At 45.3% G+C, this 26845-nt stretch overlaps 1 protein-coding gene across 2 annotated transcripts in view; it reads left to right on the top strand.

Annotated features, from left to right (window-relative positions):
- SRC (SRC proto-oncogene, non-receptor tyrosine kinase) overlaps nucleotides 1-26845 on the top strand; it is a 100434-nt gene that overhangs the window by 30918 nt on the left and 42671 nt on the right. For both annotated transcript variants that reach the window (XM_083446939.1, XM_083446938.1), the window contains exon 2: nucleotides 25207-25282. The gene's annotated coding sequence lies outside the window, so the exon portion shown is untranslated. The remainder of the gene's footprint in view (nucleotides 1-25206; nucleotides 25283-26845) is intronic.

The raw sequence follows: 26845 nt of genomic DNA, 5'->3' as shown, positions 1-26845 counted from the left end.
ATAAAACTCCCAACAGTAATAATTAAAACACCATACAAAAACCAAATCAGCCAGGGAAAAGGGAGCAACTGCAGGCAGTAAACCATAATTGCTTCTAAAAGCTCTAGCAAACAAGAGAAACTGAAATTGGCATACAAAAAAATGATGATGGTGGTGCCAGACAAATTTGGGAAAGGAAAGGAATTCCATAACCAGAACACCAAATAAAGGGGACTGGGAGTAGGAGCCAGTTGTGTTTAGTGTTGTGGATCAGAAAGGGAGGGCTTTGTGTCCTAGGGAGAGAAATTATTTGGTTTTTCTACTAGATTTGCAACATGTGAATGTGTGGTTAGTGTTCTTAGCTGTTAGTTCAGGATTTTTTAATTTATTTTTTTTAATGGTATCACCCACAATTTATTCTTCTGTGTCGCCTCATCCTTGGATCTGCTTGACTTTCCAGCCATCATCTCTGAATCCATGGTCTGTTTTGTGTTTCTTTCCTCCCTTGAGGCTAACCAGCAATCAAAGGGGTTAGAGCTTTGTGTTCATGCCCTAAAAAGTAGATCTTCTCCCAGCAGCCTGTGAGTCAGTGGATGGTAGAAGGGCTTTTGGAATAAACATGAACTCAGAGCACAGAAAACAGGAGCAATCTGCTCATCATTACTAAGATTCTGCTTACTTAGTCAGCTCACTTTTGTGTATGTGGACCCAATCAACCTTCCTTGCAGAGGTGCTTCCAAAGTACAGAGGCAGAAAGCGAACTTTGCATTTTATTTGAGGAAATGGTTGGTGCTAATATAGCAGCTTTCAGGAACAGAAGGATCCTTTTCTCTTTTAAGACAACGAAGTTCTCCATTTGACCCCAAATAGCTTTCATATTTCTTTTATTAAATTGGCAAGTTGTTGTTTTTTAAGCACTGTAGGCTTTTCTTAACCAGGCGCAGAAGTTCATTTCTAAAAATTGTGGTGTGTTTCTGGGCAAAATGTTCAAGGGCTTGAACAACTCCCTTATGTGGAAAGGTTACAAGGTTCAGGGCTTTTTAGGCCAGGGGAAAAAACGGGGAGTAAGGGGAGAGACCTCCTGCCAACCTAGCAGTTCGAAAGCACGTCAAAGTGCAAGTAGATAAATAGGTACCGCGCCGGCGGGAAGGTAAACGGCGTTTCTGTGTGCTGCTCTGGTTCGCCAGAAGTGGCTTAGTCATGCTGGTCACATGACTCAAAATCTGTACGCCGGCTCCCTCAGCCAATAAAGCGAGATGAGCGCCGCAACCCCAGAGTCGGTCACGACTGGACCTAATGGTCAGGGGTCCCTTTACCTTTACCTTTAAGGGGAGAGACAGAAGATCTGCATTAAATGAATGTATGCTGTGGAGCAGTGTTAGAAACTGAGTTAGAAAAGCTAGGAGCCAAATGGCTCCTGGGACCTGGGTTGTGGGTACCAAAATAGAATGACTAGTCACTATTGAGGAGCAGTCAGCAACACTTTTTATTTATTATTTTGATAATAATAATAATACACAATTCACATGTGACACATGGTTAATATCACATTTTAACAGAAATTGTTAATGCATGTGTAATTTGGTGTTCACGATAAAAAATATTAGTGCCATACTTCAGTTTTCAAAACACTCTATCCTTTCAAAACACTCCTAACATATTGTCTATCCTTAATATATACTTTGAGGCTTCAAAGCTCATACATTTCAGTAATCCTTGGGAGTCAGCCAGGCACAAAAAAAATGGCACCTAGATTTCTTGAGGTGCTCGCAAATGGAGAATCTTTAGGCGCAAAATGCGCCTGGTGCCCTGCTAATTTCGAACCGTGCTGTGGAGAACTGAACTAGATTGTACTCGGTTCACACGCATGGAATCCAGTCCAGCTGATCCAACCACATATCATGTTAGCTGTGGGAAAAGTGGACACAGTTGTAAACCATAGTTTCCAGGTTTATACAAACGGGAAACAGTAGTTAATGGAAGACTTGTGCACTCATGTAAACGGCTATGTCTAAAAGCACAAGGCTCATTCATATCTTACCTGATTAAGCTGAGATATAATCAGTGCTTTTTTCCTGGGGGGACGCATACCCCTATACATTTTGTGAATCTAGGTTTAGCCTCACCAAGGGGCAGTATTTCAATATGAGTAGGAAAATGAGAATACCCCTAAACATTTTTTTTTTTAGAAAAAAGCACTAGATATAATTATCCAGATCTGAGATCTCTCATTGTCTGAATAAGAGAGGGCTGTTAGTTTATGTCCTGCATGTTGTTAAATAGATAAATAGCATGTATGGTTCCTATAGTACTTTAGCGGACCAATTTTTTGAAATGGGATGCTGGACTAGATTAGAGTGCCCATGTGTCTTACTTTAAAGGAATGCATCCTCAGTTTGATGGAGTGTCTGATCCAAGTCCAGGTTAAATATAACGAACCAGAAGACAGGAGAACAGAGGCTTTGAAGTTGCATATCCACAGCTAACATCTGGGCTGCAGACTGAGCTGGCACAAAGTTAACCTGGTCACAGCCTTCCCCACTGTGGTCAGATGTCTTGCAATTTTTTTATTTTTTATTTTAAACTACAGAATTCAGATGTACATATAAATCAGCGTGTGCAAATTTTATGCAATTTTATGTTTACTTCCATCCTTTCCTTTATTTGGTGATGAGCAGGTGGTCATTCTAGATGACCAGAAACCTTTTTCAGCAGGGGGCCAGTCCACTGTCCTTCAGACCATGTGGTGGGCCGGACAATATTTTTTTTTGGGGGGGGGGGGATGAATGAGTTCCTATGCCCCACAAATAACCCAGAGATTCATTTTAAATAAAAGCACACATTCTACTCATGTAAAAACATCAGGCAGGCCCCACAAATAACCCAGAGATGCATTTTAAATAAAAGCACACATTCTACTCATGTAAAAGCATGCTGATTCCTGGACCATCTGCAGGCCAGATTGAGAAGGTGATTGGGCCGGATCCCCCCCCCCCGGACCTTAGGTTGCCTACCCCTGTTCTAGATGGATATATGGCCTGACCTAGCAAGGATCTGTTATTGTTGTTACTGATGCTAGATTCAATTGAATAATAGATCATTTTTAAAAACTCTTGAAGTATTTTTTAAAAAATCCCTTTGTAGTCTCAGGAATTTCCTAACTACTTGAGATTCAGAATCAGGTCACCAAACAAAATTATTCAATTTTTTATTGGGGGGGGGGGAGGTTCCTGATACGATATATAGATTAAAAATTACTATTTTGGATTTTTGATGGTTGAACTGATGGGTGAAATGATGTGCTTGAACACACTGGATTCAGCTAACGTTTCCCCAAAATATTTTCCAAGGCTTGGTAAAGGCACAATCCACTCACAGGTGCCTGCCATTCACTAGACTAGCTCAACACTTGGGAATTTATTGAAGTCTGCTTGGCGCAGGGAACAAAGCCGCTGTGTGATAGACAGGGAATCCTGCTCTATCTGGGGATCATTGTAAGTTATGGGAGAAATGGGAGAAGTTTTTCTCTGAAGTGGAATATCTTTAAAAAAAAAAAAATCTTTCCAATTAATATAGCTTGTGGACCCTTTTTTCCTGGCTTGGAGATCAAAGTATGTGTGCTCAGGGGAGGAGGGAATGCGGAAGAAGATCGGAAGGCTATAGTTGCCTCTTCTCTTCAGCTCTGGCAGTAAACAGGGGCCAAGAAAGCTGCATTGTTCTGTGCTTTAGCTACAGGAGCTGCTTTGATTTCTCACAGCAGGAATTCTTGGCTTTGCATGAGTGAGGGCCCCCAAGCGCAGCTATGAAGGGAGTTTTTCTCTCCCCCCTCCCCATGGGTTTGAAGCACATTCTACTGACAAAGCTCTGCTTCAGACTAAAATGAAAGGGGAGTGGAGGATATAAAAGGGGGCTTTAATCATTGAATTGGAGACACCCTGTATCAAGGGGAGTGAATCTGAGCAGCACCAAAGAGTCGGAATAAGGCCAGTGTGCTGTCAGGTGACTTGATTGTCTTCCAGAGCTCATACACAAGATGGCTCGCAAAAGATCAGTTACCCCCTTTAATGTGCTCAAACCATCTTTTTGTACCTCCATCAGCGCAGTTACAGACTGCTGTTCCTCCTCCTCTCCCTCTCTCCTCCACTGGAATTACCCAGTTCCCTATTTGTTGTTGTTGTTTAGTCGTTCAGTCGTGTCCGACTCTTCGTGACCCCATGGACCAGAGCACGCCAGGCACTTCTGTCTTCCACTGCCACCCGCAGTTTGGTCAGATTCATGTTTGTAGCTTCGAGAACGCTGTCTAACCATCTCATCCTCTGTCGTCCCCTTCTCCTTGTGCCCTCCATCTTTCCCAACATCAGGGTCTTTTCCAGGGAGTCTTCTCTTCTCCTGAGGTGGCCAAAGTATTGGAGCCTCAGCTTCACGATCTGTCCTTCCAGTGAGCACTCAGGGCTGATTTCCTTAAGAATGGATGCGTTTGATCTTCTTGCAGTCCATGGGACTCTCAAGAGTCTCCTCCAGCACCATAATTCAAAAGCGTCAATTCTTCGGCGATCAGCCTTCTTTATGGTCCAGCTCTCACTTCCATACATCGCTACTGGGAAAACCATAGCTTTTACTATACGGACCTTTGTTGGCAAGGTGATGTCTCTACTTTTTAGAATGCTATCGAGGTTTGCCATTGCTTTCCTCCCAAGAAGCAGGCGTCTCTTAATTTCGTGGCTGCTGTCACCATCTGCAGTGATCATGGAACCCAAGAAAGTAAAATCTCTCACTGCTTCCATTTCCTCCCCTTCTATTTGCCAGGAGGTGATGGAACCAGTGGCCATGATCTTCGTTTTTTTGATGTTGAGCTTCAGACCATATTTTGCGCTCTCCTCTTTCACCCTCAATAAAAGGTTTTTTAATTCCTCCTCACTTTCTGCCATCAAGGTTGTGTCATCTGCATATCTGAGGTTGTTGATATTTCTTCCAGCAATCTTAATTCCGGCTAGGGATTCATCCAGCCCAGCCTTTCGCATGATGAATTCTGCATATAAGTTAAATAAGCAGGGAGACAAAATACAGCCTTGTCGTACTCCTTTCCCAATTTTGAACCAATCAGTTGTTCCATATCCAGTTCTAACTGTAGCTTCTTGTCCCACATAGAGATTTCTCAGGAGACAGATGAGGTGATCAGGCACTCCCATTTCTTTAAGAACTTGCCATAGTTTGCTGTGATCGACACAGTCAAAGGCTTTTGCATAGTCAATGAAGCAGAAGTAGATGTCTTTCTGGAACTCTCTAGCTTTCTCCATAATCCAGCGCATGTTTGCAATTTGGTCTCTGGTTCCCCTGCCTCTTCTAAATCCAGCTTGCACTTCTGGGAGTTCTCGGTCCACATACTGCTTGAGCCTTCCTTGAAGAATTTTAAGCATAACCTTGCTAGCGTGTGAAATGAGTGCAATTGTGCGGTAGTTGGAGCATTCTTTAGCACTGCCCTTCTTTGGGATTGGGATGTAGACTGACCTTCTCCAATCTTCTGGCCACTGCTGAGTTTTCCAAACTTGCTGGCATATTGAGTGTAGCACCTTAACAGCATCATCTTTTAAAATTTTAAATAGTTCAGCTGGAATGCCATCACTTCCACTGGCCTTGTTATTTGCAATGCTTTCTAAGGCCCATTTGACTTCACTCTCCAGGATGTCTGGCTCAAGGTCAGCAACCACACTACCTGGGGTGTACGAGACATCCATATCTTTCTGGTATAATTCCTCTGTGTATTCTTGCCACCTCTTCTTGATGTCTTCTGCTTCTGTTAGGTCCTTACCACTTTTGTCCTTTATTATGGTAATCTTTGAACGAAATGTTCCTTTCATATCTCCAATTTTCTTGAACAGATCTCTGGTTCTTCCCATTCTGTTGTTTTCCTCTATTTCTTTGCATTGCTCATTTAAGAAGGCCTTCTTGTCTCTCCTTGCTATTTTTTGGAATTCTGCATTCAATTTCCTGTATCTTTCTCTATCTCCCTCGCATTTTGCTTGCCTTCTCTCCTCCGCTATTTGTAAGGCCTCATTGGACAACCACTTTGCTTTCTTGCATTTCCTTTTCATTGGGATGGTTTTCGTTGCTGCCTCCTGTATAATGTTTCGAGCCTCCATCCATAGTTCTTCAGGCACTCTGTCCAGCACTTCTAAATCCTTAAACCTGTTCCTCACTTCCACTGTGTATTCATAGGGGATTTGGTTTAGATTGTATCTTACCGGCCCAGTGGTTTTTCCTACTTTCTTCAGTTTAAGCTTGAATTTTGCTATAAGAAGCTGATGATCTGAGCCACAGTCAGCTCCAGGTCTTGTTTTTGCTGACTGTATAGAGCTTCTCCATCTTTGGCTGCAGAGAATATAATCAATCTGATTTCGATGCTGCCCATCTGGTGATGTCCATGTGTAGAGTCGTCTCTTGTGTTGTTGGAAAAGAGTGTTTGTGATGACCAGCTTGTTCTCTTGACAGAACTCTATTAGCCTTTGCCCTGCTTCATTTTGAATTCCAAGACCAAATTTGCCAGTTGTTCCTTTTATCTCTTGATTCCCTACTTTAGCATTCCAATCCCCTATAATGAGAAGAACATCCTTCTTTGGTGTCACTTCTATAAGCTGTTGTAAGTCTTCATAGAATTGGTCAATTTCAGTTTCTTCAGCACCAGTAGTTGGTGCATAAACTTGGATTACTGTGATGTTAAAAGGTCTGCCTTGGATTCGTATCGAGATCATTCTATCATTTTTGAGATTGCATCCCAGTACAGCTTTTGCCACTCTTTTGTTGACTATGAGGGCCACTCCATTTCTTTTACGGGTTTCTTGCCCACAGTAGTAGATATGATAGTCATCCGAACTGAATTCGCCCATTCCCGTCCATTTTAGTTCACTGATGCCCAGGATGTCAATGTTTATTCTTGCCATCTCATTTTTGACCACATCCAACTTACCCAGGTTCATGGTTCTTACATTCCAGGTTCCTATGCAATATTTTTCTTTACAGCATTGGACTTTCCTTTCGCTTCCATGCATATCCGCAACTGAGCGTCCTTTCGGCTTTGGCCCAGCCGCTTCATCAGCTCTGGATCTACTTGTACTTGTCCTCCGCTCTTCCCCAGTAGCATGTTGGACGCCTTCCGACCTGAGGGGCTCATCTTCCAGCGTCATAACTTTTATATACCTGTTGTCTTTGTCCATGGAGTTTTCTTGGCAGGGATACTGGAGTGGCTTGCCGATTCCTACTCCAGGTGGATCACGTTTGGTCAAAACTCTCCACTATGACCTGTTCATCTTGGGTGCCCTGCTCGGCATAGTTCATAGCTTCTCTGAGTTCTTCAAGCCCCTTCGCCACGGCAAGGCAGTGATCCATGAAGGGGAGTTCCCTATTAGCAAGGTATAATCCTAATAATCTGTTACCTATTTTGTGCCTGCTTTTCCTTCTTCTTCTTTTTTTTAAGGAAACCTGTTGGGTTACTGTTGTTTTTTTCTTGCAGCACAGTTTTCAGAAGTGTGACTTGCTAAAACTGCTGTGGAGTTTCTTTCCTCTCTGAGAAAGCAAACTGTGTTGCTCCAGAAGGAAATCCCCCAAAATCCATAGTTGGGCAATACCTTTCTATGATAACTAACAAAAACAAGACAAAATAAGGAGCTAACTTTCTTCAGAACTTTCCATCAGGCTAGATGGGACACACATCATCTTTAGGCTGGATGGAACAAAGAAGCATAGAATGGCTGCTCTGCCATTTCTGAAAAAATAAAAACCCAGCAGTCCCCCAGATCTGTCTCAATTTTTTGTGACATTTTTGGCGGTCCTAATGCCTAACTGTGGATTGGTCCCACCTGCCTTCCTGCCCCTTGTTCTCTAGAAGTTAACTCTCTGAGTAAGTGTGGAAGGGATGCATCATGCCTCACATGCATGTAAGTTACACATGAATATTTGGCATTGAGTTACATGTTACCAACTAACTTGGGTACGTGAGTACCTCACCACATTGCTGTGAATCTGCTGCAGGAGTGGAGGGAAGGAAGAAGATGATCTTCTATGTTGGCACACTCAGATTTGGAACTTTGGGTTGCATCCAATTTTTCACTCTGTGAATGTTCCGTCAGCGCAAGGATTTCTGCTGCAATGCAACGTTCTCCTCACCCTCCATGCACCCTAAATCTGTTCAGAAGGTTCCCCCCAACTTTCTGGAGTCTGATTTGGCAGGAGGAAGGAAAAGCAGGGTGTACATGAGCCCCAAGGCTTCTTGCGGTTAGTCCTCGTAACACCAAACTATGGTTTTAGCATTATGTGCAAACACCACCAGTCCAGAGAGGCTTGTTAGGTCCAAGCTCTACGGCCACCTAATCATAGTATAAAAGTCAGAGGCCATAATTTGAGGGCAGGTTGTTTGGTAATACAGGCAGCTGTCTTGCCACATTGGAAATGTAGGCGTCTTGTTTGGCAGACAGCCCAGAAAAGAAGAAGGGTGATAAAAACTTGCATCGCAAGACCAAAACTACATGATTGGAAAATGTAGCATGTACGAAACTGGCAGATTGTACCCATGAAGCGTTTCAAAGAGGGGTAGCTTGCCCACTGTCCAGTGAAAGTTCTTATTTTGCATTTATATAAATAAACCGAGTAGATTTGATACCTTGTGTCACCGGTGACTCTCAAAAATGCAGGTGTTCTGAAGGATTCTTCTTGCCTAAGTGCTTGTATGTGGTAGGGGATATTAATGTTCCTCAAATTTATATTGCAGCTGCAGTTCACGTTTCCTTATTTTCTGGTTCCTACAAATTCCATTCTCCCCAGAGAATGCAAACATTTATAACTCTGTGTCGTGTTCGTTTTAGGCGGTTGGGACTGAGCCTTTCTACCTTAAACCAAAATGTTTTCCCCAATACATAGTCCTTATTTTCCAGCTTCAGAAATGTGTCAGGAAAAGAGGGAAAATGCTGCTTTACAAGCTTACATCCTGCCTGGTATGTGAGCTGGCACAGAATTTTCCGCATCATTGTCAGTCAAGAAGCAATTTCTTAAAATTTGCTTGATTCCTCTTCAGCTGAAAAATGCAGCAATCCCAGGAGCAGGTTCAGACACAGATCAGCATGCTGCAGTTTCTTTTGACTTGTACCACTTCAAAGAGCAGGTAGAAAGCTCACATCTTGAACCGCTCCCTTGTGCAGAGGGAAAAACAAAACAACTCCCTGAACACAAAAAGTTGACCTTCTCCCTGATGTGCTGTCTTAAGCAAAATGTATGCTTTTGTGGTTCTTGATTCCAGGAAATATTTGTTCCTTGCACATGAATCTTCCATGTGGCTCAGTGCATGCCTTCTTTGTGTGCTTGGAAGCCCTGAGTCTATTGGTAAATGCTTCTTGTCATGTGCAAGGTGGTCTGAGAGACGCCAACCTGTGCATGATTCCCACAGCTCAGCTGATAGAAATATTGCCCGTTCCCCTAGCTTTTGGTCACTGATTCCTGAGCGCAGCAATGAATGCATCCCCCTTTTAAAAAATGTGCTCCTTGGGACTGCAGTCCAGTTGGAGGACACAAGCTTTGATTGTAGAGGATAGTGGGGTCAAACCCTGCCATCTTCAGTAAAAAAAGAACATTCTGGCAAAACCTTTCTGCCTGAGACCTTGGAGAACTGCTTTCAGTCAGAGTAGGCAATGGCTGTGAAGCAAATTACTTTCCCCAAAGACAACTGAGAGCTGTAGTTTACCTTTGTGCAGCTATAGTTTCCAGCACCATTAACAAACTACATTTCCTGTAATTATTTTGGGGAACCAGTGGACTTTAAATGTACTGTATGTATGCAGTGAATATCTGTGCTAGGTAGGCAATTAGTTTGACTTGGGAGCGCTTCCAGACAACCTGTCTATTATTCATCCTGATTTGTTTGTAGGCAATGTTGGCACTTTAATGAGCATTCCTTTTGCTTTGTTTGTGGGGAGGTTAGACGACAGTTGCATCAAAGCTAGTGTTCTCCCACACTGTCCATTGCATTTCCCTGACACTTTCCTTATTACAAAAAAACAACTACACCACGATCTTTGGAAAAGGTGGTTTTCTGCGCAGGACCACCCTACCATCTACAATTGTGCAGCCTGAATTTGCTGGTGTTTGAATAGGTCTGCCATATGTATGGGATTTCCCAGACATATCTGGGATTTCTCCATTGGAAATAGCAGAATTTCCAAAAATTGGAAAAAATGTCTGGGGAAACCCGGGTGTATGGCAACCTATGTTGGAAGTGTTGATTTTTGGGGGCAAATTTCCTTAAAAATAGCTCAAGATTTTGCAGAAAAAGTTCAGCAACTTTGCCCACCTCAAAGCAAAGCTCAACAACTTTTGTGTCTGGATTTTCACTTTGTGAAATATGGCAAGCCTATGTTCGAATTCCGCTTGAAAACAGTGACGATCAGGAAAGGCCCTTGGTGTCAGGCAGCTTCACTGTGTTTCAGTGATTTATCTGAAGGGCACAAATGAAAGTTAATATATAAGCAGTTCCTCTGAAAGGAAGGGTTCTTCCCTTATTCCTTCCCTTCTGCCCCCTGCCCAACTCCTCACTTCCTCTGGTGTCGCATCTGGGCAGACCCAAAGCACTCCAGGCTATTGCCTCGTGTGCAGCAGTTTCTGCAGGCAGAAAATGTGGTATCTGTTTTTTACTGTGGCTCAGAAGTGTGGGGACGGGTGTTCATGCCCACGCAGTAGGGAACTAGGGAGTTGGAATGTGGAGCTTGACAGCCATTGTCACTGGCAGGTTATTTATTTTTTTAATGTAATTGGTTCTTCCCAAAACTTAAGCTGCTGCTCTGCGTAGGGGGTCAGGAATGGGTCAGTAGGGTGCTAAAGATAATTAAAGAGAAGCAGCTTTCTGTGGCACAAACCCTTAATGAAGGAAAAACACAAACTCCAAGCATATACATACGCACACAGCTGTTGATGACAGCATGGAATTGAAGAAGGAAGTAACATGTCTAGACAGTGCCGGATTAGAAAGCAGGTGAGGCTGGCGGCTGAGATGAGGATCAGGTATTTTTCGATCACTCAAGGTTATGTCACCAACATGGAGTTGACTTGTGGGTTAAAATAGGGAACGCTGAGTTTCCGAGGGCAGAGGTGGGGAAATTTGCTGCTTTTGGAAAGTCCCACTCTCCCCACAAAGCTGCTCCAGCTGCTTCTTCCCTGAGCTGTTCCCATTGGGACCTCTGCCTGTGCGGAAACTCTTCCTGTCAGCTGGGATAGCTGAATCAAAACCTCCATGTTCAGAAGTAGTGTACCTCACGCCCTGCTGTTCAGTTTTCCAAGGCCATTTGGCTGGCTTCTGTGGGAGACATAGGGCTGACCAAAAGAGGTGTCTGAGGGTGCCATGGTGCTCACAGGAACTTCAGTTATAGAATGCCCAATATTGATATTTTCTAGAGGGGAGACCTGCTTCAGCTCTTCCTTCTTATGCTCCTATTTTCATAGTCCTGTCCTGGCCGAGTTTATTTTATATACACAGTGGTACCTCAGTTTACAAACTTAATCCGTTCCGGAAGTCCATTCTTAAACCAAAACCGTTCTTAAACTGAGATGTGCTTTCCCTAATGAGGCCTCCTACCGCTGGTGCCCTTCCACCATTCGGTTTCCATCCTTAGACTGAGGTAAAGTTCGTAGACTGAGGTAAACGTCTGGTTTTGCGGATGTTCGTAACCCGAATCGTTCGTAAACAGGGCTGTTCTTAAACCGAGGTACGTGTGTGTGTGTGACTATTTACTGTCTTAGCAAGTAGCTCACGTCTTGCTCACGTCTTGCTCACCAAGAAAAAATAAAACCGGTAGTGACAGCAGGATTGTTTCTCTAATACCCCTGGATGACCATGGGTGGTTTGTACAGTAACATCCAAAACTCCTGTTTGCCATCTAATCGTAGAGACAGGCCTCAAGATGTTTGTTTCTTCAAGGCTTTCCTGGCCAGACTAAGTTGATTTGCTCTTTTCAAAGGCTGTCTGCTGTCTTTTTCCTAGTAAAAAAGCCTTTTCCTTTGCTTTTTTCCCTCTTTTTCCTCTCTGTGGTAAGGGAGTCAATGCTCTGATATTTGTTTTAAATCATCCATTCTTTCTCTCTGTAATCTTTGACCTGCAAGGTCTCACTTCAAATTAAGCTGCTGAGATTTGGACGGGGATGCAAATACGCTTGCGTGTGCTTGAACAAATGCCATCCGTGATCTTAAACTTTCTGGCAGAGGTATATCATGGTGCTTGCTTCTATGGGATGACAAGGTTGGCTGTCTGTCTACAGGCAGAATTGAAAGATTGGCCTGCAAATATCACAAAATAGGCCCCAGTAAGGCACATTCACACATTAAAAGCACTATTATGGACTATGGATTGTATTCAATGCAGCACTAAGTCAGGGTCCTGTCGGTGCAAGGATTATCACTAGTGCAAAGGGACTATTGCCCTCCTCCCCTTGTGTGTCCCCTAAATCTGTACTGGGGTTCCCTCCAGATTTGCAGAGGTCATGGGGCACACATGGGAGGAGGGGCACAGGCCGTTTTAGGGTAGCGTGACCTGTGCATTCACACTGAGCGCCGCCACAAAAATGCTGTAGAACGGGGCACGAGAGGTGGGTGGCGGCCCTGAATTTTAGCTTTCACACATTTAAAAATGCATTTTGGGTTCCTTATTGTTTTCGTGGGGTAGAGGATTATGTTATAAAATTCAGAGCACCGTGAAGATAATTATGCTATGTTACGAGCCAGATTTCCTGACCACTGATTAATCTTCCTTGTAGACTTTATTTCCTTAAAGACTTTGTGCAAATAACTCATATTTTTGGTGTGGTCCCCCCCCCCCCATTTTGTATCTTCCTCCTTCCACCACTGTCTCCCATTGTGAAACACAGATGAAAGGCTAGCTTTATTTCCCTTCCTCCCTTCCATGGTGTGTGTGTGTGTGCTTAAAAAATAAAAATAAACTCATACTGTTAAAACTGCATTGATATTGATCTAGCCTTGAGATATTCGGGCGCAACAAGCATTCTCTTATGTGCGAGCAGCAGACGACAGTCAATCAAGAGCGTCTCCCAGACAGAACTGAATGAACACTTCACTGCAGCTGGGTGTCCTTGGGCTGCAGCCATTGATGTGGTCTGTCTGCATCAAGGGAGGTGCTAAGTGACTGGGCTGGCTTTTTGCTCCTCTCGCCAGCTCTCTTGGTTTGTATCCCACGGGAAGGCCAGGGCAGGAAATTGTGGTAAGATGTACAAATTGTGGGGAGGTGATCTTCCAGCCTTATTGCAGGCAATGCGCTAGCTCAGCTTTCCACATGGCAGGAAGAATATTATCATGTCATGGTGTTTTTTAGTGCCGTTTGGTAGCATTTGCGTATAACTCCATTTAAAATGGTAACACAAGCAGTTTAAGATACAGTGGTACCTCGGGTTAAGAACTTAATTTGTTCTGGAGGTCCGTTCTTAACCTGAAACTGTTCTTAACCTGAGGTACCGTTTTAGCTAATGGGGCCTCCCGCTGCCGCCACCACACAATTCCTGTTCTCATCCTGAAGCAAAGTTCTTAACCTGAGGTACTATTTCTGGGTTAGCGGAGTCTGTAACCTGAAGCGCCTGTAACCTAAAGTACCACTGTATCAGTTTAGCCAGGGTTTCTCAGAATTCTTGTTTACTTTTTTTTGGGGGGGGGTCCTCTAGCCAGGACCCACCACTTGTTCCACAGTGTGTAGCCACCCTAGGGGGAGCTAGGAAGTCTCAGCCCTCTACTTTTCTGATAGCCCATTAGCTACTGTTTTGAGAAGGTTCCAGGAGCCACATTTTGGATAAAAGTGAGGGTCATGAGTAGATGGGAATACAGTGGTGCCTCGCAAGACAAAATTAATTCGCTCTGCAAGTTTTTTCGTTATGTGAGTTTTTTTGTCTTGCAAAGCACCACTGTGTATTGACAGTTTCCCATAGGAATGCATTGGCGGTTTTTAAAAAAAGGCGCAAGACGTTCCGTCTTGCGAAGCAAGCCCATAGGGAAATCCGTCTTGCACAGCAACTCAGAAAACGAAAAACTCTTTCGTCTTGCGAGTTTTTCGTCTTCTGAGGCATTCGTCTTGCGGGGCACCACTGTAGTAGATTTCATCAGGGCTGATGCCAAAGGTCAGCACTGTCAGGCATCTGCCGGGGGTCCACACGCCCAACAAAGGGCCCACTTGGAAGATCTTCCTGTTCTTCCTTCTCCTCTTCACCATTGCACCCTACGATTTCACCCTGCCTCTCACTCTAGCTCAGAGAGTGAGGAGGAGGCACAGTAGATGCTACTGCTTGCTTGCTCGCTGACTCTCTGCTTGACAAGGAAGCAAGTGAGGTCCACTTCCAAGGGTCTTCTGACGGTTCCTTCACTGCAGGAAGTGAAGTTACAGGGAATCAGGCACACCCTCCCACCAGATGCCGAGATAAAGAACTACACAACTTTTAGAAGACACATGAGAGCAACCCTGTATCGGGAAGTTTTTAATGTTTGACATTTTGCTGGAAGCCGCCCAGAGTGTCTGGGGAAACCCAGCCAGATGGGTGGGGTGGTATGTGACAAGGAAAAGGATCAGCAGCAGCTTGTGATAACGGTGGTGAGGAGATAGACTTACTAAGGGAGCATGGCCCATTGAGGCTGTCTTGCTGAAGAACCTTCAGAAACCTGGAACTGGCCTTGGATTTCATCAAGGAAATTTTCTTCCACAGTGGAAGCACTTAGATTATACATGAAGTTTGTGTGCTGTATGCACATAAATCTTGTGGACAGGGGGACTCCTCCAGCCTTGAAAAACCTTCCCTAATGTGGCTCCCTTGAGACATTGTTGAACTCGGTCCCAGCCAACATGGCCAGTGGTTGGTGGTGATGGGAGCTGTAGAATATGGAGGACTCCCAGTCTGGGGGAAGCTGGCCTATACAAAGAGCTCAGTGAGACACAGGGGAAATGCTATTGGAACAATTGCCCAAATCAGGTTAGGAGATGGGGTCAAAAGTGGGAGGCAGCCCCTGCTAGAAATCCAATGTGAATCAACAAGGATAAGAACATAAGAAGAGCTTTGCTGGATTACAATAAAGGCCCGTCCAGTCCAGCATTCTGTCTTCATGGTGGTCAACCAGATCCTCTGCCAAATGGCATTCAATCCATTCATGCCTTGGTTTAAGAAGGGGTACTCTCCCTTCTAGAATGCTCTTCCTCTTTTGAACTTTGTGCCCCCACTTCAGGTTGTGTGTAAAGGTCATATCTTGGTTGTCGAACGCCTTGCGACTTGGAACATTTTAGCTCTTGAACGCCGCAAACCCGGAAGTGAGTGTTCCCGTTTGCGAATGTTCTTTGGAACCTGAACATCCAACGCAGCTTCCGATTGAGTGCAGGAAGCTCCTGCAGTCAATTGGAAGCCGCACCTTGGTTTTCAAATGTTTTTGGAAGTCGAACGGACTTCAGGAACGGATTCTGATCGAGAACCAAAGTACAACTTTGGGGATCTGCCTCTCAGTTTAGCAAATCACTGGTTTAATGAATCCTTTGAGTGCTTTAGCTTTTGTGCTGTTTTTCTGAAAGAGGTATAGGCTGAGTCTGCTTTGCATCTGTAGTGGACTCCAGTTCTGACTGCAGCTGCAGGTTACTTGGAGCAGAACATTCCCCTTGCAGCCCTGGCTTTGACCAGTGCTCTGGGCGAGGAGAAACAACTCCTGCAGTTTCACTCACCCAGCGTACTTCATCATAACCACCTGTTTCATGTCAGAGCAAACAAGGAAAGCACCACCTTGGCTTTCCCCCACTACCTTCTTCTCTTTTTGGCAGCTGGACCTGCAGTCGTGTGAGAAAAGAGGAGGTGAAACCAGCCATTTTCATAGACAGAACAGAAAAAGAAACCTGGGAGCAATTTCCTTGATTTGCCCGTGAAAAGCAGCTCAGCTGGTTTGAGCATGGTGCTGATTTGATCCCAACACAGTTCCTACAGAACAGCCATCCCTAATCCTTCAGATGTTTTGGACTACAACTCGCATCATCTCAGGGAGATCTCATGGTGGCTGGGGTTGATGGGAGTTGTAGTCCAAACATCTGGAAGGTACTAGGTTGGGGACAACTGTCGCAGTAATGCTAAGCAGAATGTGAACAGACTTCTTGGATCCCTTCAAGGGGTCTAACTCCCTTGTACCCCCCCCTTCTTTTCTTTCCATGTTGGTGCTCTGTTTGCTCATCCATTGGATCATCCAAATTAAGAGTGCTGAAGCTTTCAAAGACTTATCCTGGCTCAAACCAGGATATTGTTAGGAGGGGGAGAAAGAGATATTGTCTGTGCTCTGATACTGTCTAAGCTGCATTTTACAGCTGACTGTCTTGTTTTTAATTGCTTTGGTAGAGGGTGGGTAGCAGACAGCAGTGAGAGACCAGTTGCAAAGGTCTGCCTTGTTATTTTGCCTTCAGAGAGAGAGAAAATGCATGTCTCAGCTTATGCAGAACATCCCCCACTGCTTAAAAACCGCCATGGGGAGGGGAAGTACCGTATTTTTCGCACCATTGGACGCACCGGACCATAGGGCGCACCCAGTTTTTAGGGGGGGAAATCAAGAAAAAAAATATTTCCCCCCCCCCAGCACCAAAGAGCAGCGTACAGGCTACGCACAACCTCTCCCTGCCAGAGGGGTTGTGCGCGGCTATGGAGGAAGCCAAGGCAGAGAGCAGGATGGATCCCGCTCGGTGTTTTGGCTTCCTCTTTAGCCCAGCGCAACCTCTCCTTGCCAGGAGATGCTGCGCAGGGCTAAAGAATCCATAGCCCCGTGCAGCCTCTCCTTGCCGGAGGGGTTGTGCGCGGCTATGGAGGAAGCCAAGGCAGAGAGCAGAATGGATCCCGCTCGGTGTTTTGGCTTCCTCTTTAGCCCAGCGCAACCTCTCCTTGCCAGGAGATGCTGCGCAGGGCTAAAGAATCCATAGCCCCGTGCAGCCTCTCCTTGCCGGAGGGGTTGTGCGCGGCTATGGAGGAAGCCAAGGCAGAGAGCAGAATGGATCCCGCTCGGTGTTTTGGCTTCCTCTTTAGCCCAGCGCAACCTCTCCTTGTCAGGAGATGCTGCGCAGGGCTAAAGAATCCATAGCCCCGTGCAGCCTCTCCTTGCCGGAGGGGTTGTGCGCGGCTATGGAGGAAGCCAAGGCAGAGAGCAGAATGGATCCCGCTCGGTGTTTTGGCTTCCTCTTTAGCCCAGCGCAACCTCTCCTTGCCAGGAGATGCTGCGCAGGGCTAAAGAATCCATAGCCCCGTGCAGCCTCTCCTTGCCGGAGGGGTTGTGCGCGGCTATGGAGGAAGCCAAGGCAGAGAGCAGAATGGATCCCGCTCGGTGTTTTGGCTTCCTCTTTAGCCCAGCGCAACCTCTCCTTGCCAGGAGACGCTGCGCAGGGCTAAAGAATCCATAGCCCCGTGCAGCCTCTCCTTGCCGGAGGGGTTGCACGCAGCTATGGAGGAAGCCAAGGCAGAGAGCGGGATGGCTTCCCCTTTAGCCCCGTGCAGCCTCTCCTTGCCGGGAGACGCTGCGCAGGGCTTTCCTGGCTTTACTGGGAGGTGAGGGGATTCCCTCACCTCTCCCAAAAGCCCGCAGAAGCCACGCAACCCCTTTAAAGAGATCGTGGCTTCTCCTGGCTTTCCTGGGAAGTGGGGGAATTCCCCCACCTCCCGCAAAACCGGCAGAAGCCGTGAGCACTTTAAAAGGGCTGCACGGCTTCTCTTGGCTTTCCTGGGAGGTGGGGGAATTCCCCCACCTCCTGCAAAAGCCCGCTTTAGCCCCGCGCGCGCTCTCCCGGCTGGAGAGGTGACGCGCGCCTATAGAGGCTCATGCTATAGGCACGCGTCACCTCTCCAGCCAGGAGAGGGTCGCGGGGGGCTGCTTTAGCCCCGCGCGCGCTCTCCCTGCTGGAGAGCTGACGCGCGCCTATAGAGGCTCATGCTATAGGCACGCGTCACCTCTCCAGCCGGGAGAGGGTCGCGGGGGGCTGCTTTAGCCCCGCGCGCGCTCTCCCGGCTGGAGAGGTGACGCGCGCCTATAGAGACTCCTGCTATAGGCACGCGTCACCTCTCCAGCCAGGAGAGGGTCGCGGGGGGCTGCTTTAGCCCCGCGCGCGCTCTCCCTGCTGGAGAGGTGCCTATAGAGGCTCATGCTATAGGCACGCGTCACCTCTCCAGCCAGGAGAGGGTCGCGGGGGGCTGCTTTAGCCCCGCGCGCGCTCTCCCTGCTGGAGAGGTGACGCGCGCCTATAGAGGCTCATGCTATAGGCACGCGTCACCTCTCCAGCCAGGAGAGGGTCGCGGGGGGCTGCTTTAGCCCCGCGCGCGCTCTCCCGGCTGGAGAGGTGGCACGCGGCTATAGAGGCTCCTGCCATAGCCGTGCGTCACCTCTCCAGCCGGGAGAGGGTCGCGGGACTATAGCGTCTTCGCTCCATAGGACGCACACACATTTCTCCTTCCTTTTTGAAGGGGAAAAAGTGCGTCCTATAGAGCGAAAAATACGGTAGTTAGCTCCTGGGCTTTCCAAGCACAAACTCTCTTTCTGTAAGCTGGTCAGCTGTGCTCTAAAAATTCAAATAAAGAGTTTACTGGGACATTTGTAATAAATCCTTGGCTATTCAGTATCAGAACAGGAGGGTGCAGAAGCAGGAAATCACTCTCTTTCCCATTAAAAATAAGGTGCTGCTAGGCTTACCGTGTTTTACAATCCCACCTCCTTGCTGCTAGTATTTTCTGGTGCTGATGAAATTGTAATAGAGATTTATACAATTATAAACCATGTAGAGTATGAAAAGCTGGAAATCCCATTTGTTCACACTGTTACTTAGAGTGGCATAATACTAGAACTTTATATGTTTATTAATTTGAACAATATTTACCCTTTCCTCCAAGAGACAAGATTCTTGTGATTATGGGTTAGATTGAGAGTTGGTGACTGGCCCAAGGTCACCCTAATGAGCTTCATGGCTGCATGAGGATGTGAATTGGGGTCTCCCTTGTCTTAGTCTGACATTCTAAGCAAGGGGTGGCCAATGTAGTCCCCTCCATACTACATTGTTGGACTTTGCTGGCTAGAGTTGGGAGTTGGAGTCTCATGTCTTACCATTTTGGGGGTTAAATATCCATAAAAATTGTCCCACTTTCTAGATACTCACAATCAAACCAACTTGCCAGTGATATAGATGAAAACAGGAGTTGACGTTGTATAACACAGCCCTCCCCCTGCCACCGCAGGTAAAAAAAAAACCCCAGCTCCAAATATTTAAGACATGACCTTTATTCAAAAGTCAATTGCAATAGCACAAAAGGGGACAGGGAAGGCCTCATTTGTATGTACTGCAGCCCTTAGTGGAAACACTTAATTCAAATGCCTGTCTTTATGCAGTACAATTATTTCTAGGGAAATATTAGTCAAGTACAAATTATAACCCATCCTCTTAAAGTGCTGTCAGTCAAACACTGCTTCTTTTCCTAATCAAGCACACTTTTAAAATTGCAGGGAATCACTGGTGGAAGAACGATTGACATCGCAAACTAAAGCACTACTGCAGTGTATAATCATTGTGCAAGGTTACCAGTTTTAAACAAATGTCTGAGTGTAGTATTTCTTTTCCCCCACCAGGACATCTAATGGGTATAATATATAGCTATTTGCTCCCCATGGGAATATTCAGCTGTGTGTGTGTGTCCTGGGAACAATTTGTGCAAAGTGTAGCCCATCTCATTAGTGCCCTTTATTGGGATACTGTATCACTTCATAATTTGCGCCGTTGTTGTTTTTAATAGGAGGGTATTTCATTAAAAGGGTACTTGCTTCTCCTGCCAAAATCCAAACTTAATATCTGGCCTTGGTACAAACTCATTTTCCTCCACTTCCCCCAAATAAAGGTGTTATCTGTTCTGAAAAATTAGAAATTTAAAGAGCTTATAGACAGGGGCCTGAAGAAACTAAAAGTATTCCAGCTGCCTAATGTGATTTTTATAGCTAAATGTGGCAGTTTGGCAGGTATGTATATCAATTGTTAACAAGTGTGAATACAAATACTCTGTAGTCACTGTTCCCTGCTTTAGTATCGAGCACCAGTTCTTCTATGCCAAGGGTGGGGCATAAATAGGCTCATCACGCATCCATTTTTGGCCCATGAGGCTGTTTAGGCCAGGTCAGGCCACCCTGCCCTACACCTGACATCAGTTGTGGGTCAGGTAAAATTGTGGATTTGCTATTGGTGGTGCCTCCAAGGCTGTGTGCACAGCACCCCACAGTACTTTGCAAGTACTGACAATCAGCTGATCAGCAGTGCTCACAGAAAGTGGTGCACGGTGCTTTGAAGCCCCGACTGTCGGGGCTTCAAAGCACTGTACACTACACAGGGCCAAAATAGGTCACCTGACACCATTGTGAGGGGATTGATAGGTGAGCAGCCCCAGCCACCTGTCAAACTTGACCTATGGGGAAAGACCGAATTGAGGATTCAGCCAGATGTAGTTCCCTACCTCTGTTTTAGGCACTCGGGAGACCAAACTCATTTATTCCCATGTGTTTTGGGGTATGCAAATCCCACCAGCAGCACTCATTTCCCCACTTGTGTGTGCTGAACAGAGTTTTAAAATATTATCATTAGCAGCAAAATTTAAAACATAGGAATTAGGCTGAAAAGCCTTGTTTTGACTAAGTCCAGCTATAAAGTAAGCTGGCCTCCCTGTTCTTACCCTGCTTAAGAAAGAATCAGGCAGCAACTTCTAAAGTAAGTTTAGAAGTAAGATTTACTAACTTTATAGTCATGCATTGGTTGGCAACAATGATATATTTAAGCAAATATAAGCAATACTTATATTTAAGTTATAACCAGCTACAGGCATGTACCGTAAAGATGGAGCGAACAGAGGCATGTCTGCATCCAATGATGGTCAAAGGAAGAGAGAGAAAAGGAAGTACTATATGCTCCTTCCTTTCCAGGAGAGGAGGGGAAATGACACCACACAGAGCCCTCTCTACCAATTGTATTTCTATGGCCTGAGTACCTGCCTAGCAGCAATACAGCTCTGTGGTATTAACCCCTTCTCATGCTAACTAGCAAGAATATGCATTTGTTAGATTTGGTTCTAATCTCCCACAACAGGGACAGGAACAAAAAAGCTGGCGGTGTCTTGAGAGCATTCTGCAGAAGGAGGTAGAACCACAATTCCTGTATAAGCATTGGTTCCTGCTTTCTTTACCTCAGGGACTGCCTATGGTAGCAACTGCAGAAGGTTGCTTGTTCTGCTCTGTGGCTGACTGGCTTCAACAAATTTCTCAAGATCTAGATACTCCATACAGATATGAGAAATAGGTTTGCATAACCACCTTCAACTTACCTTCATCCCCCCCCCTTCAAGGTAATGGGCTTGCAGCCTAGCCCCCAGATAAGGCTTTCCCTTCTTTCCTCTCCTTATCCTCATGCTCTGTCTTTTTGCCGTTTTCCTTGACATGTTTGGACAGGCAGGAAGGCACTGTAATAAATGCTTTCCTTCTTCCCTGCTATTCTATCGAGGAAGAAAAAGGCTGCCAAAGCCTTCAGTCCAGTATGAAGCCTGACTTTAGGCCCAGGAAAGGGATGAAATTTTAAGCTGGGCAGTTGCCTAGCAACCCTTCTGCATTCTCTTTGCACTTCTAGGCCTATGGCCTTGCAAAATCAGTGTGCCAAACCAGCTTGACTGGTCCTGAGGGAAGGGTGACTTAAGAAGGAGGTTTGAGGGCAGATATTATTAGGTGGGCCAGCAGCCACCACTTTGAGGGGCACGGACTCCATTGAATATCCCTAGAAAGATAGTCGGAAGAGACAAACTTGGTACCATTTGTGCTGTGAAGACAAGGTCTGTGCCATGGTATGAAACTTTCTGCTTTAACAATACTTGTGGGTGTTCAAAGCACATCGTAAACTTGTAGTAAAATTGCAATAGCCCTGTAAGTTAGGCAGATATTGTTGCAGGCGGGGGACTGAGGCTGAGAAGTGGTAAATTCATGATGGAGGCGAGATTCAAACCAGAGTTGTTGTGATGTATAGGTCTTTTTAGGTACTATGCTTTATAGATTCCAAAGAAGATGCAATTTTTCTAACTCTAACCTCTCATCTCTTCTTATTAAAGGTTTGTGGGGTTAAAAAAAAACCCTCTGTTGACTTCAGGTGGCTGATACAGTCAAGACGATGATTAATGTTAGTTACCGTATTTTTCACTCCATAAGACGCACCCGACCATAAGACGCACCTAGTTTTTAGAGGAGGAAAACAAGAAAAAAAATATTCTGAACGAAACTGTGGATGTATGATTTTTGTGGTTCATGCTGTGGCTACAGACATGTGATTTGACTGTGAATTTGGGGTAGCCCAATGCAAAAATCCTGAGAATCCATGTGGATCCATGCTTTGTAACCACGTTTTTGCACTATTGCGGCCCCACGAAACAGTGGTTGCGTTATTTTTTTGGTGCAGGCTATAGTCATGGACATGCTGTGTGATCTGATGGTGAATTTGGGGTGACCCAATGCAAAAATCCTGAGGATCCATGGGCTTTTACCTCCCCCCTCCCAGGCAGCCTCCTTTATTGCTAGCGTCCCTTATCTCGCTCCCGATCGCCTGAGGATTTGTTTCAACACACTTCCCTCTTTCTAAATGAAAAAGCATGATCTGCTTTTCGCCCTGGGCAATTTGGCTCCTGGGACCATGCATTCGCTCCATAAGATGCACAGACATTTCCCCTTACTATTTAGGTAGAAAAAAGTGCATCTTATGGAGTGAAAAATACGGTACTTTTCGAAATGTCAGATTAGTGTTAATCAAACAATTATAACTTTCTAGACACAGCAAGACGAAAAAGGTTTCAAACATACAGTCCGTTTTAAAATAAAAACAGGATTAGCAGATGCCATCTAGCAAATGGTAAGGTAATGTAACTAATAAAAGCATGTGCTGTGATCCTGTTGTTCTTTAGTTGGTGGCCAGCCAGATGATTTTAGAAATCCCACAAGAGGGCATGAAGACAACAGATCTCCCCTATTCCTTACTCTTGCTATCAGGCTGGGTAAGGGGGTTTGATGGGTTTGACAAGTGTGATGGGGACTCCTCAGTTCAAGAAGCACACATTCTGATTCCCAGGTGCAGGTAGATAGGTACAAGGAAGAACCCATTAAATGCAGCAAAAGCACTTTAAGAATGTTGCCCTGGCTAGTATCCATATTTTATAACCGTGTATTTTGTCTGTCTGTCTGTCTGGATACCCTCTGGGCTCTGGATAAACATAGGATTCTTTCCTCATCAAATGCTCTGCAGTATAAGCTTGGTTGATAGCCTTGGGCTGCCAGCAGCCACCACCTCTTTTTTCTTGCCCCGTTGACTTGGTGAAGTGGAGCAGAGAATTGTCCCTTCTTCACACATGACAGATCAGAAAGGCAATCTGCTGCCTCCACCCATTTTCAACGATCTACAAAAGAAGGCTCACAAGGAGCCTGTGTTGTGCTTTTATGCCAGATTTAGTACTATGCTGATTTCCTTTATGGGTGCCTCCAGACTGTTCTTGTTTTGCAGGAGGGATTTAGGTTTGTTGCCATTAAAGTGAATTAATGCGCTCTATCACCCTGGTGCAACAAATCCACTTTTAAAAAGCCACAGAGAAATGCATTGAAAAGTGTGGGATCAACAAATGATTAATGGGAAACCATCCCAAAAGCAAATCACGATAAATGCTCATTGTCCTACAACTGCACCACAAATAAATCAGAACAAATGCTCAAAGACTGGATACAATCTAACCTCTGTGTAAGCTTTGTGCAAGCAAATCAGGTTGAATGTTCAATAAATAGGTTGCTTTAAAGTGGAATGTGTCAGGCAGCTGTTTTAAAACTGATATAAATTGCAGATTTAGGCCAATTTGGGAACAATTTGGGGATGGGAGTGGCTTTCAAGACTATTTATTTGATACATTGAGAGCAATAATAGTGCAATATTTTATAGTGTGACATCCCAAAGTATTTCCTCCATATAGTTCTGCTCATGTGTGGATACGATGTTTCTCCAGTAAAAATTGCTTCTATCACTCCCAGATATTTTTGACTAAAACATTTCCTGCCTTTCCATTCTGAATGGGACCTGTATGGCTGCTAAGAAACATTTGAAATAAAACAGGAGAATAATTTTTATTGCTGTCATGAACGTTGAATGAAACAAGGTTGTGTGAGTGTCATGGGGATCTTACTGGATGATAGCAGTGATAACACTCCTGATGAGTGGCAGAAGTCTTTCCCCCATCGTTATTTTGTGCACTTTAAAAAAAAATCTTATTTCACCATGTTTTAATGGATGGCATCTAAAATTAATCATACTCTGAGTAGGCTCATTGGAATCAGTGAATTTAGGGACCTTAAGATACAGTGAGCTGCATTGCTCCCCCACAGCTTCTTGGCATTAAGAAAAAGATGTACCCAATCGTAAGCCCACTACTTTCAACATGCTATTAATGGAACGTGGTTTAGATGCAAGCCTTGCTTTTTAATGTTTGCTTTTATTGTGTGTGTGTTTTTAGTGAATATTTTAGATTGTCTTTTGCAAACGGCTTAGAGATATTTTGTTTCAGTAAGCACTATATAAATTGATTAAATAAATAAGTACAGTTACTAGGGAGTAATCCCCCATAAAAGGGACGTGGGTGACACTGTGGGTTAAACCACAGAGCCTAGGACTTGCCAATCAGAAGGTTAGCGGTTCGAATCCCCGCAACAGGGTGAGCTCCCATTGCTCGGTCCCAGCTCCTGCCAACCTAGCAGTTCGAAAGCACATCAAAGTGCAAGTAGATAAATAGGTACCACTCCGGCGGGAAGGTAAACGGCATTTCCTTGCACTGCTCTGGTTCGCCAGAAGCGGCTTGGTCATGCTGGTCACATGATCCGGAAGCTGTACGCCGGCTCCCTCGGCTAATAAAGCGAGATGAGCGCCGCAACCCCAGAGTCGGCCACGACTGGACCTAATGGTCAGGGGTCCCTTTACTTTTACCTTAATCCCCCATGGGACAAGTGGGGCTTGCTTTCAACCCACAGTGGTGCACACTTGCTTGGAAGTAAGCCCCATTGAAATAACTCTGACTTAATTTCAACCTCACACACTCAGGGTGATGCTGTAAGTCATGTAGTCAGATGTTGTTTGTTTTTTTGGCTAACATTCCATGTTTTTCTCTTTTGTAGATTCCAGGAGAGCTGCGCTGATTGATTTGTCTGCCACCCTGTCCGCCACAGAAAGCTCTGTCAGGTGACAGCGTATGTGAGTAATTTCTCTCTCTAAATTCATACTGCCAATTCAGAAATATGGAGACCCTCCTCTAAAAAAAGATGGTAATGGTGGCTTTTAAAAAGCAGCCTTGAGTTGCTTACACACTAAATGACATGCATTTTGGAGCACCAAACATAGGCCTTTTTTTCTTGACTTACAGGTCAAGAATCCAACTATACACATAGCAGATGTGACAAAGCCTGAGGCATACCTTGTATTGGAAGTTGCTTGTTTCATGTATTATTTATTTAACAAGATTTATATAGCTCTTAATCAACGAAAAACAAGAAAAGGTAACAAAATTGCATGTCTGAGAAGATTTGCCTATGTTTTTAGCAGGTGCCAAAAGCAATGCAACACAGGCACCTGCCTAAAGTTAATAGGCAGAGAGTTCGAGAAAATAAATGTGCCGCCACATTGAAGGATTGATTCCTTGCAAGTGTAGAATGAACATTATGTGGCACCCAGGTGTGCACCTGATGAGGCAGTTGCAGCAACAGAGAGGCCTCGACCTCAGCTTATGTATCTTGCCCACCTGAGCTGCGTGCCAGCAGGCAAAGAATCCATCTGCATCAAACCTGCTCCTGCTCCTCCCTCTTCAGTCCCCTCTTGGTCCTGGGAGTCTGTGGAGCAGGAGAGGTGGGGGCAGGAGGAGGAGATGTGGAAGCCGTTGACTCTACACCAGCCTGACCTCTCTGTCCCCCTTCCTCCGGTCACTGTCCTTCACTGTCCAGTCCTGCAACTTCTCCTTCCTCTGACTCCGGGCTGTTTCAGGCTTCTCCTCATCGCTGGATCCCTTCTTCCAAGTCAGTCTCCAACCCTGCTTCTCCTGGTGCCCATTCAGAAGTATCCAGCAACTACTCCTCAGTGTTCAATACTTTAAAAGTTGTTGAAAACTTGATAGGGAGTGAAGGGCCTTGCATTTTAGGGCCAGGAAACATTGCTTTCTCACACCTGCGTGACCTTGAGTTTTATTTCCATCATTAGGGAAAGGATTGTGGGTGTTTGTGGTCACACACACACACACACACACACACAGAGAGAGAGAGAGAGAGAGAGAGAGAGAGAGAGAGAGAGAGAACAGCCCAACTTCTACTTGCTGTGTCTTCAGACAGGAAAAGTGTTTTGTCCATACTCCAAGCTTAAGTGATCATATTTGAGGCTAGGAATGAATTTCCCCCCAGGTCAGATTGGCTAAAGGTTGCTGTAGAACAGGGGTCAGCAACCTTTTCCAGCCATGGGCTGGTCCAACGTCCCTCAGACCATGTAGTGGGCCGGACTATATTTTTGTTGGGGGGGGGACGAGACAAATTCCTATGCCCCACAAATAACCCAGAGATGCATTTTAAATAAAAGCACACATTCTACTCATGTAAAAACACGCTGACTCCCGGACCGTCCGTGGGCCAGATTGAGAAGGCCATCTGGCCCCTGGGCCTTAGGTTGCCTACCCTCCTGTAGAATGTAGCATTGTCCCTTTGGGATGTTTTCTTCTTCAGGCACTTTTCCAGATGATACCTGTACTGCCTTCATGACATATTGTGGCCTGGATAG

This window comes from Podarcis tiliguerta, assembly GCF_965153285.1.
Source record: "Podarcis tiliguerta genome assembly, chromosome: 6".
NCBI lineage: Eukaryota > Metazoa > Chordata > Lepidosauria > Squamata > Lacertidae > Podarcis > Podarcis tiliguerta.
This window is presented reverse-complemented; position numbering and strand designations above follow the sequence as displayed.